The sequence below is a fragment of the Ictidomys tridecemlineatus genome, chromosome 2 (assembly GCF_052094955.1).
Source record: "Ictidomys tridecemlineatus isolate mIctTri1 chromosome 2, mIctTri1.hap1, whole genome shotgun sequence".
Classification (NCBI taxonomy): domain Eukaryota; kingdom Metazoa; phylum Chordata; class Mammalia; order Rodentia; family Sciuridae; genus Ictidomys; species Ictidomys tridecemlineatus.
The window spans coordinates 171,696,327-171,709,827 of NC_135478.1; the positions used below are offsets into that span (position 1 = coordinate 171,696,327).

General features: G+C 33.3%; 1 protein-coding gene across 12 annotated transcripts in view; it reads left to right on the forward strand.

The window, feature by feature from the left end:
• The window catches only part of Magi2 (membrane associated guanylate kinase, WW and PDZ domain containing 2), a 1,272,989-nt gene that overhangs the window by 1,629 nt on the left and 1,257,859 nt on the right, over positions 1-13,501 (forward strand). The window lies entirely within an intron of this gene.

Here is a 13,501-nt window from a genome sequence, read left to right on the forward strand (position 1 = left end):
ACTCAGGGGGTGTCCTCATGGAATGGAAGTCCTCCTGTGGTTGGGCTCTCCTCTGGCTGAGGAATTGGAGGGGCGTGTTTCTGGGGAGGAGTTGGATGGGAATACCAGCTGGTTACAGCTCAGACTCCCTCAGCTCCAACCTGACTTTGATGAGCCACAGTGCAAGGCTGTGACGTGGACTTAGGGAGATGAATGTTTCAGGACTCTCTCGCTAACTTCGTCTTTGCTTAACAGAAAATTGTCTCAAAGGAGAAGAGCATGAGATAAAATATGACTTTAAATAGAGGGCGACTTTAACTAGTGTAAACCAGTGTATCTGTTTTTCACACGTGATTACATACATACATATCATTTTATGGCTTCATACACATTTCATGTGCCACATGTATGTATGTATGCTGCACATGAATGTCAATCTAAGGTTTGTTGTCAATGTTAAATCATCCTGCCTCAAAGATTGGGTTGAGCATATATATCAATGTCTCTACTATGAATAACCACTTAATCCTATTGCATGATCAACTATCAAGAAGCGGTCTTAGGGACAGCACTTTAAATTTTCTGAGTACTATGAAATTTTGTCTAAAACAGTTATCTAAAAGTTAGCAAGAGAAAAAAGAAATTTTAAATGTAAATTGTCATACAAAAATGTTTTCATTGGAATTTTAGTATTAATAGTTGATGACTTTATACAGTCTGATGCAACTTGTGAGACACAAAAGTACATTAATATGACACTGAAGAATATGAGTTAGGTAATACAGTATGTTGGTGTTTTTCAATATGACACACCCAAGACAAACACTGAGACTTGTGTTAGCATATTTTATGTCATGCTACTACCTAATAGCAATAGATATAAATGTTAAGTTCTGACTTAGGGTACAAAAATGTACTGCATAACTAATAGTCATGTTTTCCTTGACCATGGGCTTGGTATTAGTAATGAAAAGTGGTTGCAAAATTTAACACATTCATAAGTTGAACTAATAATGTCCTATCAAGGGATCAATTGCCCAATTGTGGTTTGCAATGGTGAATGCCTCTTAAATGTTGTAGTATTTTATTCTGAGTACTATATATTTATATCATCTTTGGCAAACTTTAATACTAGCAACCAATAATGTGTCCAAAAGAGAAAGAAAGGGAAATTATTGAGTGTTGAGTACTGAGTATTTCATTTCCATAAAAATTCAATGGAAACACTTTGAAAAAGTGAGGGCATAAAAGTTGTCATTAAATATTGAAAAGCTATCAGTTACAAAAAGGAATTGTGACTATCCCGTGACAGCCCACAAGACAAGACTAAGATGAATATATGGAAAAATTTTAAAAGGCTGCAGCATCTTTATCTTTATTTAAACAACAAGCTTTCTAACACAGCTTTCCAAAAGTCTCTGAGCAATATTGCAAATTGAGCTTCCTGTGATTGTGGGTGTTTATGAAGAAGCTAAAATGATTATTTTCCCTGGATTCCTTTGTAAGACAGAGACTTGAACTAGGTGTCATTTGTAACCTGCTATTAGAAGACAGCCTCTGATCACTAAACTTTGGTATTATATTTTATTTGGAGGATTGTTGCTTTTAGAATTCAGGGAATATCTGCACAGGAAGTTATATATCTAAGTTAATATCACTTTGCATCATATATTAGCCCTCAGTTCTAGGCATCACAGCTTCATTGATGATAGAATTTTGTACCCTTGTTCAAAGAACCCCCATGGGTACCTGATTCACCTCCTGAATCACTGCTGACTGAAAGAAAAGGAATTGCTTCTGTTACCATTTGTGGAACATATAATCTCTTATATACTCTTTTAAGTAGAGTAACTCTCTTGTTGAAGTCATTCTTTTATTTGTCAAATAATTTATTTAATTTATCACTGTAAACAAAGTAAAAATTTCAAAACCATAAATGTAGTGTTATTTCTTGGGTTTTAGTACAGATTTCATTTTTTTGGAAAATCATGTAGAAACTCTTGGCTCAGTAGTTATATTTCTGTAGAGCCAAAAAACTAGCATAGCTGAAAGCTTAAGCATCGTTTGTTAGCAGTTGTATTTTTAAATATTAATGAGATGATTTTTGAATATTCATTCAGATATTGAGCATCCTACAAAAACTACATGAATAATTACTGTTAAACTAAGGCAGATTCTATAAAGAAAATGAAAGTATGAATAACAAGTATATTGATAAAATATATACCAGATAAAAATCACATTATTTTATCAAATTTTATGTATTAATTTGACTAACTTTACATTATAGTCATAATAATTTTAGATTATTTTAATTTTAAAAGAAGATGAGCTACTAGGACTTTATGTCATACTAAACAAGATAGATATCATTTTTTCTTTACTATTTAAATGCTTTCAAACCCATTTTTTCAAAAGTTTTAATTAAATTAAGGAGTTTCCCTTTATAGTTTAAGATATCTCCTTTAAGCCACATATTATTGAGCCATATATGAAAAATACCATTTATTGTCACACACAATTTTTTTTATGAATTATGGCTTTTTCATTTATGACAATAAACTTTCCTCCTCAAAGTATTTACTTCTAAATTAGCAGTTCTGTTTTATGATCTCATTCATGTATCAGACCAAGTCAAAGAAAGTTCCTTGGGTGGAATGCTAAGGGTTATTCTTTTGCCTTTTCTTTTGTTTATCACAGAAGTTCATAGCTGACCATCGCATAAACCCTGTGTTCTACATTCCTAGCACTATATGGCTGCTAATGCATCCAGGCCCACAGAGCCTGGATTTATTTCCCATTAGATATCTCACAATGGAAAATAAAGGGCAAAAACGTTTTCTGATTCATCCTATGTGGAAGATAGGCCAAATAAGGCCTTTGAAATTCAGTGCTAGAGAGATCTCCATTGCTTTCCCTGCTATTGCTGCTTTCAAAGACATCTTCAAAGGGAAGTAGATCCACATTTATTAAGAGTCATGCTTTCTTCTTAACTGACTTTAGGCTAATATAGTAAAGTTAAACCTCTATGCTTCCTTTAATTTGGAAAGTTAAAAAATGAACTATGTCAAATTTTCTGCCAATAAAGATTGACTTTCCTCCATAGAATGTAAGCTATATTGCTTTTATAATACAAATAATAGAAATGTTTAAACATATTGATCAGTTAATTATTTTAGAAATAAAATATCTTTAATGTTTTGGAAACAAGGTCAATGAGACGATTCTGTTTGAACATAATTTATGAGGGACTGCCACTCTAGTTTCCTGTATAATTTAAATGGAATGACCTTGAATGTGAAATATAACCATTTGTTGTGTTATGCTTTTGTTTTGAATGGGAGTCTCTTTGTGACATCCTTGCTGAAGAATTTAAGTGCTACCATCTCTTTTCTTAACATTTACAAAGTGTCATCTTTTGGCACATTTGTTATGCTCACTTTCCCTTTTAGTTGCTTGAAACTCACACATTTACTTTCATAATGAGAAAAAAGTTTGCACATCTGACATCTCTGATTGCTTGCAGTTTAAACAATGGCTTTCAAATGCATAGCAGGCCCTGGCAGAATCATTTCCCCCAGGAGGTGGTAGAGAGTAGTGGTAAAATGTGTACTCTCCTGTGTGGACTATCTTGCTTTGAATCCCGAATAAGCTAGTTTATACAACCTTTATGAGCAAGTGCCCTAACATGGTATAGTACCTTAAGAAGATCAGACAAATTATGTATTTAAATCATGTAGTGCCTGGAAGGCAATGTGTTTTATGAATTATAGCAAATGTTATTTCTAAACATATTGGTCATTTTGAGCTAGTAACATTATAAAATATTTTAAACTTTTCAAGACATTATACTGAAGATTTACTGAAGAAATAAAATGATTAATTAATAGCATGACTAATTTGCAAGTTGTATACTTGAGGCTTTTCCATAAGAGAAAATAAACTCTTTTCTTTGAAAAGTATTTCTTTGGAGAGTACTGTCTTTTCACCTTTTAAAAATAACTCCCAATGATGCCGCCTTTATGTGTAAAGGTATGCTATTTGGTATTTATTTTAGACTTTAGACAGTTTATTTTCACCCGGCAAGTTATTCCCTTGCTGAATTCCCCAAATTCAGCAAGAAGTATACTTTGCATATGTGGGAATGACGATAGCTCAACATAAATAATTGTCTATATTAACACTCTTTGTGATATGCCATGAAGAACCAACAATATCTCCACTGCTAACACCTTAATGATTTTAGCATTTTAATTGAACTTGTCCTATCTCAGAATTAAAAGAAACACTCATCTTGAAGATCCAGTGTCAAATATTAATTCTTAAAAATTTTTGTTAGCTATAGTCTGATTAAATATCATTGTCAGGAAGCATGAAATAAGGTCTTACAACTTTCTTAGTATTGTAACTTCTTAAAGTATTTTTTTATCCCACTCCAATCTCAGTTCTGTCTCTGTCTCTAGTAAGTACTTTCTGATTTTTTTCTTTAATAAAAGTAAAGTATATTATAAAGAGAATTTTATAATACATAAGTAATGAATTCACATATATAATAAAAGACTTGCATAGAAATATGCATCTGCTGAATACCGTATTATTCCACATCATTGTAGATGATAAAAAGTGCTTTTACTGTTGCCTTTCAGTGATATTTTATCAGCTCTTTCCAAAAGACTCCATTTGGATTAATATTTTTTTCAACTTTAAAAATTTGTATTGGGTTTAGTATGTAGTGCTGGCCATTTTGAATAGTTGGGAAGAAACAGTAAAAGTTTTCTTTTTTGAGAATTGTACAAAATCTCAAGTGCATCCAATGGCTCTATTTCCAAAGCCCCAGAAGGCTAATGAGTGGATAGTATCAACAAATGACTAGATTTTTTTCAGGAGTCGAAATGACTATATGTCTTGCTCGACCTGTGAAAATGTTTTCTGCATATATTTGTTTTGTGAAGTCAAGTGAGATTTTGTCATTTTTAGTTATTTTGATTTTCTTAAAAAAAAAAATCTATCAAAACCATAGCAGTTGGGGCTGGGGTTGTGACTCAGTGGCAGGCACTAGCATGTGTGAGGCACTGAGTTCCATCCTCAGCACTACATTAAAAAAAAGTAATAATAAATAAAAATTATTGTGTCCAACTACAAATTAAAAAAATCCATCAACAAGTTCAAGATTAACCAAGCACAAATATGTGATATTGTGGGATAGAAGAAAAAAATAAACCCTTATAGGTTTAAGTGAAAGATATTTTGTCTACATTGATTTTTCTAATAATAAAATTAGTGGGAATTTTTTTATGAACTTTTTTAACTGCCTTGAATGAAATATGTGTATGAAATCAGAAAATTTTTTATAAATAAACATGGATTTTATTAAGTGACTATGAAATGAAGTAGCAAGGAGCAGAATTATATAATTAAAATAAATGCATATTTTAAATATATTTTCCCCATTACATTGTATTTGAAGAGGTTTTTTAAAACATAAATTTACCAAATGCTATATTGAATTATTTATGTTGCCATAGATCATAGGTAGCATAAAATTTTTTAAAACTTTATATTCTTATATTTATATTCTTACTTAATAGATTGAAGAGAATGTTAAGGTAAAAATATTAAAAGGAAAATTATATATATAAACATTTTTTTCTTTTTCATATAAGCAGTGTTGCTGTGGCAATCTCCCCTTTAATCTAGCCTCATAGTCTCAGTTTGTCAAGAGCTGATTAGCTGGATTTCAAGCACAAGTGAGTTGCAGAGATATAAAATGTCCAATGTTGCATCTGTGATGCTTTCTAATCTACAAACCCTAGGTGGGTTTCTTTGTAGTTCTTTGTAAGGATATTAAAGCACCTTCACTACACAGAGTTTCTTCAAAAAATAGGCAGCATGTATTAAGGCTTAAATAGTTACTAATACCTCCCAAACATCTTGGCATATTTCCCAAAACACCCTGAATATGGATAACTGTAATCTTGCCTTTCTTGTAAGTCAGGTACTTAGGGGGTTGCCATCATTTTGGTATTAGCAATCAGAAATGAGGTCTAAATAAACAGAAGGTAGTTGATCTCCCCTTTGGAAGAGCAGTTGAAATACTGAAACACTTTTACTTAGTGTTGCTTCTGAAACATTTTTTTCTATGCCTGGACCTCCATTTCCTATGCTTTCTTTCTCTTCAGTTCAGAGCATGAGTTGCCCCAGTAAACAATTAATTTGTTGTGCCTCTTTCCATGCATGGATACACATGCTCATGTGTGTGCACACAGACACACATGCACACGCACACAAAAATGTCACATATTTTTTCAGACACTAGACTTCAATGCCAGTTTTTAAACAAATAGTACCAGAGAAGCACTTGTGCAGGTGAAGAGACAGTCTTATATTAGGGGACAATAGCTCCATAAAATCATTCCATGTTTGACAAATCTAGCAGCAAAGCTTACATACTGACCCATCAGTTTTCAACTGTGAGTGATTTCTTTAACCCTGCTAAGCTCTGATAATGGGAGATCGTAAAACATAATGATATCAAGTACCTAACTGGCTTCTCTATTTCATATGTATTGGTTGTTAACAAGTGACAGATTTTGCTTATTTTTATTTGCATTGCTAAGTAGCTGGTGAGCTATCTAATGCACAGGATAGTGTTCTAATGGTAACTGTTACATGCAATAAAATAGACATGGCACATAACATATAACATAAGATAAAATATTTGCATAAATGTTTAAATTTTTTATTGGTTTAAATCTCTCAGAGTAAAATGTGAGGCCTGGCTGGGGATGTGGCTCAAGCGGTAGCGTGCTTGCCTGGCATGTGCAGGGCTCTGGGTTCGATCCTCAACACCACATAAAAATAAAATAAAGATGTTGTATCGCTGAGAACTAAAAAATAAATATTGAAAAATTCTCTCTCTCTCTCTCCCTCCCTCCCTCAAAAAAAAATGTGAGGCCTGCATCCAATAATATGAACATATAGTTTATTGCAATTCTAAAAGTGTAATTATTTAAAAATTGTGAAAGGCTGCCTAACTTGTGTTTATCTAAAATACACATGCCAGCATTTAGAAATTAAAAACTAAAAGGGAGCCCAGCAGTTCAGGAGGATGAAGCAAGAAGATCATGTCTTCAAAGATAGCTTCAGCAATTTAGGCCCTAAGCAAATCAGTGAGGTCCTGTCTCTAAATAAAATACAAAGAAGTGCTGAGGATATGGCTCAGTGGTAAATGCCCCTGAGTTCAATTCTTGTACCAGTAAATAAATTAATAAAAGGAAACTAAGTTTAGTTAGCAAAGATCCTAAGAGGTTTTGCCATGAAAGGAATAATACACTAATTTGATTTATATTAGTGTTTTAAATTTAGAACCATTTCTTTATGTCAAATTAATTCACTGTTGAATAATTCTGCATGTGAATTTATAAAGTACATATATGTCATAAATCAAATATAATATAATATAAAATTAATGATCTCTTTGATAGCTCTAACATTATATTAAACTATGCCTATAAATCTGTAAGATACCTTTTTACATTCTCATCAAGTCTCTTTTTATTTCTCTTTTATTTTTCCACATTTTATTTATTTATTAACTGATATATAATTAAAAATTAAACATATTGATGGGATTCCCAGGTGATGTTTCAATACATGCCCACATTGTGTAATGGTGAGGTGAAATCAGATTAAACATATCTATCTCCTCAATCATTTATCATTTCTTTATGGTAAAAACTTTCAATGTACTTTCTTCTAGCTTTTTAGAAAGTACAGTACCTCATTGTCACCTACAGTTCCCTTCCCATGCAATAGCACACCAGAACTCTTTACTCCTGTACAAGTTTTAATATCCAGTGACTTTACTTTTAAAATTAATTGAAAAGTCTTAGATACCTAATGTGAAAATATTCTGATGCCCTTTATGGTTGGGGAAATTTACTCTTTCTTTTCATTTGAAATCTACTTTATTTTTTTCACTTGAGTTCTACAATATTTTCAATATTTTTTCACAATGCTGTTTATTTTATTTTTAATTTAATTTTATTCCTTCTTCTGAGTTATACATAAATGTATAATACATTTTGATAAAATTATACAATATATCTTATTTTAATTAGGGACCCCCATTCTTGTAGGTGGGCGTGATGGTGGGGTTCACTTATCTAATTTCATATATGTACATAGGAAAATTATGTTAGGTTTCTTCTATTGTATTTTCTATCCCCCTCCCTTCCTTTTGTTCCCCTTGTCTAATCTACTAAACTTCTCTTCTTTCACTTTTCCCCCTTTATTGTGGTTTAGCTTCCACAATATAAGTAAAGCACACTATATCTGTGAAAACATTCTACCTTTGTTTTTGTGAGATTGGCTTGTTTTACTTAGCATGGTATGCTCCAAACCCATCCATTTACCAGTAAATGTCACAGTCATTCTTTATGGCTGAGTAATATTCCACTGAGTATGTAAATCATAATTTCTTTATCCATTCATCTGTTGATGGGCATCTAGGTTGGTTCCATAGCTTAGCTCTTGTGAATTGTGCTGCTATAACCATGATGTGGCTGTGTCACTATAGTATGCTGATTTTAAATTCTTTGGGTAAATGCCAATGAGTGTGATAACTGTCAAATGGTGGTTCCATTCCTAGTTTTTTGAGGAATCTCTTTTAGCATTCACTAAGGAGTTTCTTTCTTCTATATTTTTAGCTAGAACTTAAAAGCCACAAAGTTATCAAAGAAACTATTGATCATTAATTGTAGTGCATTTCTCCCTCCATTCCCCACTTCCTTCCTATCTAAATGTTGGTTTTATTCAAGTATTCTCATGCTGCTATGTCATATATTTCATAAAAGACTGATCTCAGCCCACAGGATGATTCCCAAGTAGCCTAACCAAGCAAAGTAATCCTATGTCTTTGCCAGTGATTTGTTTAGAAAATGGCTTATAACTTGGTTCTAAGTAATAAAAAGTAAGGAGAACTCTCTTGAGGATTTTCTGAGAAATTTCTTAGTTCTTAAAATAAGGTTCAAGAAAGAGTTATTCACTTTTCTGTCTGTGAAAGTCATTTGTTGAACATGGAGGAGATGGGTGCAGCAACTGCAGCCATCTTGTGAGCAGGAAGAGAGCAAGCTAAAAAAGCATGGCAGAACAGAACAATAACAGGTGCTGGCCCTTTGATAAACTACTGAGACCCTGAACCTAGAACTGCCCTATATCCAGACTTTCTGTCACGGAGATAAAAATAATATACAAGATATTTAAGATAATTAGATTTAGTTTTCAGTTACTTGCAGTCAAAATCATTTCTAGTTTATATAACTGTTACATGCAATAAAATAGATATTTCATTCCAGTTTTATTGATGAAGATCTTTTAAAAACAGAAGTCTTTTTGGAGAATGAATTTAAATGTAATTTCTTGTTTCATAAGCTCACCCAAACTCTTAAGTATTTCTCCATTACTTCATTCAATTTTGTTTCTGTTTTAAGCACTAGGAGCTTGTTATCATTCTAACAAAAATATGTAGAAATACAAATTCATTTTAACATTATCCAAAATAGAATATAATCAAGGAAGCAAGGCAGTTACAAAAATATGCCAACAATTCATGCCAAAACCAACCTGAAGTATTCTTTTGACTTCTGTAGTATTTACAAATGTCTGTGTCTTTGATCCAGGAGTGTATGTAATTATGCACTTACACATTAAAACATTCCAAATCTATTTATTCAGGACTAGAATTCATTTACTAATTATGTAACATTTACTGGTAACCTTCTCTTTGGCAGGTGCTAAGGAAGAGACTGGTGATATAAAGATGAATTAAACATTATTAAGATAGCATCTCTACCTGCAAGTACTTCAAAATGTGGTACTTCTTGTGTGACCTGAGTTATAGGTCATGAGGAGAAGATTCTTTCCAACTCATAAATATGCCCTCCATGAAGTTAGCAGAACAAAGTGAGAAAACAGCATGTCTTAGGGTAGAAATATGGAATAGGCCTTCTCAGTACTCTAGGTCATGGATGGCAATTCAGTCCATAACTTTTCTATCTACAATACTTTCATGTCATGCTGATGTTACAAATACCAGGCTAGATAGCAATGAGAGAAAGGGGCCTAAATCTTGTTCACACACCAAGGATTTCATATTGCTGTGTAATAGTTATAAGTATGCAGCTTCAGAGACAAACAGGTTTGGAGTCCAGTCAGATCATTGCCCTATGCTAGATGGGAAAAGAAAAAATTAAAAATCTGTATCTCTGCACATTGGTTTCACCCTTTTAAAAATAGGTATAATTATAGAATCTTCTTCCTGTGGATCTTACAAGGATAAATGTCATAATGATTATAGTATGCTTAACCTAGGGCTTAAAATATAGTATAGGCTTAATACCTTTACAATTATCATAATTATCATATATAATTAATAGCATTTGTATTATCCTTTAACATTTGTAGTATCCTTTAATTTTTATATTTAGTTACTAATTACAATAAACAAGAATCTTCAATTCAATAGATGTTTTTAAAAACCCATCCCCAGCAGAAGGGCACCTGACTTCTCTTGGTTTCAAGCTCAGTTTTATGGAGGAAAAACAAGTTTGAGTAATTGATCACATGAAGAAGGTAGGATAATTCTTCCAGAGAAAAAGCATGGCATCATTGTTATCAAGGAAGATGTGAAAAAGACTCCCTAAGAACTAAAGTCTGAAATTTTAAGACAGAAAATAGTAAAACACGAGCTAGGGGGATTAGACAGGGGCCAAGTCATTGCATATAGCTGCATTGTGAGCCACTGAGTATTATTAATATTAAAATCAGAGAAAACGCATTTATATAGTGCTACTATATGTTACACAGTGTTACAAGAATTTTAAATATATGTCAACTTATTTAATCTCCATTTAATTCTGCAGGATAGATTCTATCCTTAGCCTTAGTTTACAAATAAGGAGACTGCAGCATGCAGAAGCCACCAAAAGCAGAGCCAGGATTGCAATCCAATCAGTGTTCTGAACAATTATTCTACCTTGCCTTCTAGGATTTGAAAGGTTTTAAGAACTGAATTTACAAGGGCAGATTTGTCCAATATCTTTTCAGTTTTTCAACATTTCATGCAACATATTCAGGCAATAAAATGAGGTTGGAGATACAGATTAGCAGATGATTCAGGAGCATGAATAATCATCAATTGGAAAGGCTTTGAGATCTTGAATGATGATGGTGGAAATGGGGAAGAGGGACTGAGTCCAGAAATATGGAGATGGTAAAAATTATCCGCATTTATTGGATACAGCAAAAAAAAAAAAAAAAAAAAAAAGAGAGAGGAATTTTTCTTGACTTTCTGGTTTCTGCTGAGTGATGTCAATCTGTAGACAGAGACTAGAAGCAAAGAGCAGATATGAGTAGAAGGCAATTCCATGTGAAGTACCTGAAAGAATTCAAGTAATAAGGTATACCTCAGTCTCCAAGTCACAAGAATTATATATATTAGGGAATATGAGATCAGACAAGAGCATATAAAAAATAACAAATAAATGTTCTGATGGCTGAGGAAAGACCAAGGGATCGCAGGAAATTAACTAGACTACCATCAAAGCAGTGTTACTAGTGAGAGGTCAGAACTGACCAACACAATAGAAACAGAAAGGCAAAGTCTAGGATGTTCCCACTGCATTTGTCAAAAATGGAGATCATCTTTACTTTGTGCCATTTCAGTGGAACAGATAGTACAAAAAAGCCATGTGACAAAAGGCTGAAGAATAAGTAGAAAGTGGAAAAACGGAAAGAGTGTACACATGCCACTCCTTCAAGAAGTACCTTTGTAGAAAGGGTAATAGACAGTTTCTCTGTATAGAATTCATGGTTAAGAGGGATATGGAATTGTGTTACAATGGAACAGACCTCAGCTTAGATTTCTGTGTATGTCACACTAATATACTATATCCCATCAAAGTAAACATATTCTAAAAAATTGACTTCCTTTGATTGGTTAATTGAATAAACCATTCACTCATTACTTTGTTTTGTGCCATGCTACAGGTGGGACTTAGCACTAAAACAACATTAAGGATCAGACCTGTCCTTCTAAGAGTAGAGACTAGAAGGAGAGGCAGCCTCCAACAAAGCTGATCTTAAAACACTACAGAAATAAACTCTGCTTTTCGAGCACAGAGAAGGGAAAGAGAGAAGCACAGGGGTAAAATACAAAGAGAGCAGAACTTCGACCCTAAAGACTTCATTGGATTCAGTCACAGACACATTCCTATCGCTTGGGATTAACTTTTTCCACTATCATTTTTACAGTGGTTGGTAAAATCAAAGAACATAAGGTAATTGGAAATCTTTTCTGAAAATTTTAGTGCAGTTGAGGTATAAATGCTATATTATTTGGAGATAGTAGATGGAAATTGGGGGCAGGGGATGATTCATAACATTAGAGATTTTGAGATTGTCTCTAATGCTTGACAGGAAGTTCAGGAGTGGTGGTGTGGAAAGCAGACAGAAGAGCATGACCAGAGGTAAAAATGACCCCTGTGCAGAAAACTAGACAGAAACCAGTGAAGCTAGAGAGAGGGGGACCTGAGTACTTCTGGTGGCAACTGAAGATTTTTCCAGAAGGAAAACTTGGGCCTACATCAAGAAAGACTTAAATATGAAAAACTAAAAACTTTGGATACTCTTCTATAGGGGAACAAACATTGAAGGTGATTGAGCAAAGGATAAACACAAACAATTTTTCTTAGTTCATTTTGGGGGAATTTTCTTTTGGTAGAAAGTAGAACAGAGAAGAAATTTGGTTTGAAACATGTATTGAAGGGAGGAGAAAGAGAGCTTGGCCTTATATCTGTCTTCAGCACTTGGAATGGAGGGAGAAGGTCAACTTGAGACACATTTTAGATATAGAGTAAGCATTGTATTCCATTTAGTGGAAGATAGTGGTGAAGGGGAGTCAAGAGGTAAAGATGATTCAGCTTTCTGTCTTGGTGGGTGTGTAGAGTAGATGAAGATGCCTTAAATATAGAGATTAAAGTGTAATCTATAGGGAAAAGGCTGCAAGCTGTTCTAGAAAGAGAAAATTACCATCTCTGAGATCTGCAGAGAAAGCAGTGTGTCATTTTCAGAATACTGTGGCTCTTCATGTATGCATAAGTAATGTGATCATATACATGAGATAGTTGTCACTGATGTTGTAATTAAAACAATTTACGCTAAGCATTAGAATTAGAGATAGTGAGTTAACAAAATTAAGTTATACAAATGGCCTTATGTATTAAGGAAATTTTCTTATTTCATTTTGTTCCAATGGATGTTGCTTAAAGAATCGAATGTATACAGAAAATGAGTGTCTGGCAAATATAATGTGTTTGAAGTGTCTCACAGACACTTCAGTAAGTTTCTGATGTGCAATTATTGTTGGACACATACATCTAGATCTTTCAGAATTGTTGGAACTGCAGTTAGGAGAGGTGAGATACCTCGTTTGTACAGTAATAGCAGGGGCCCTGTTAAGAGC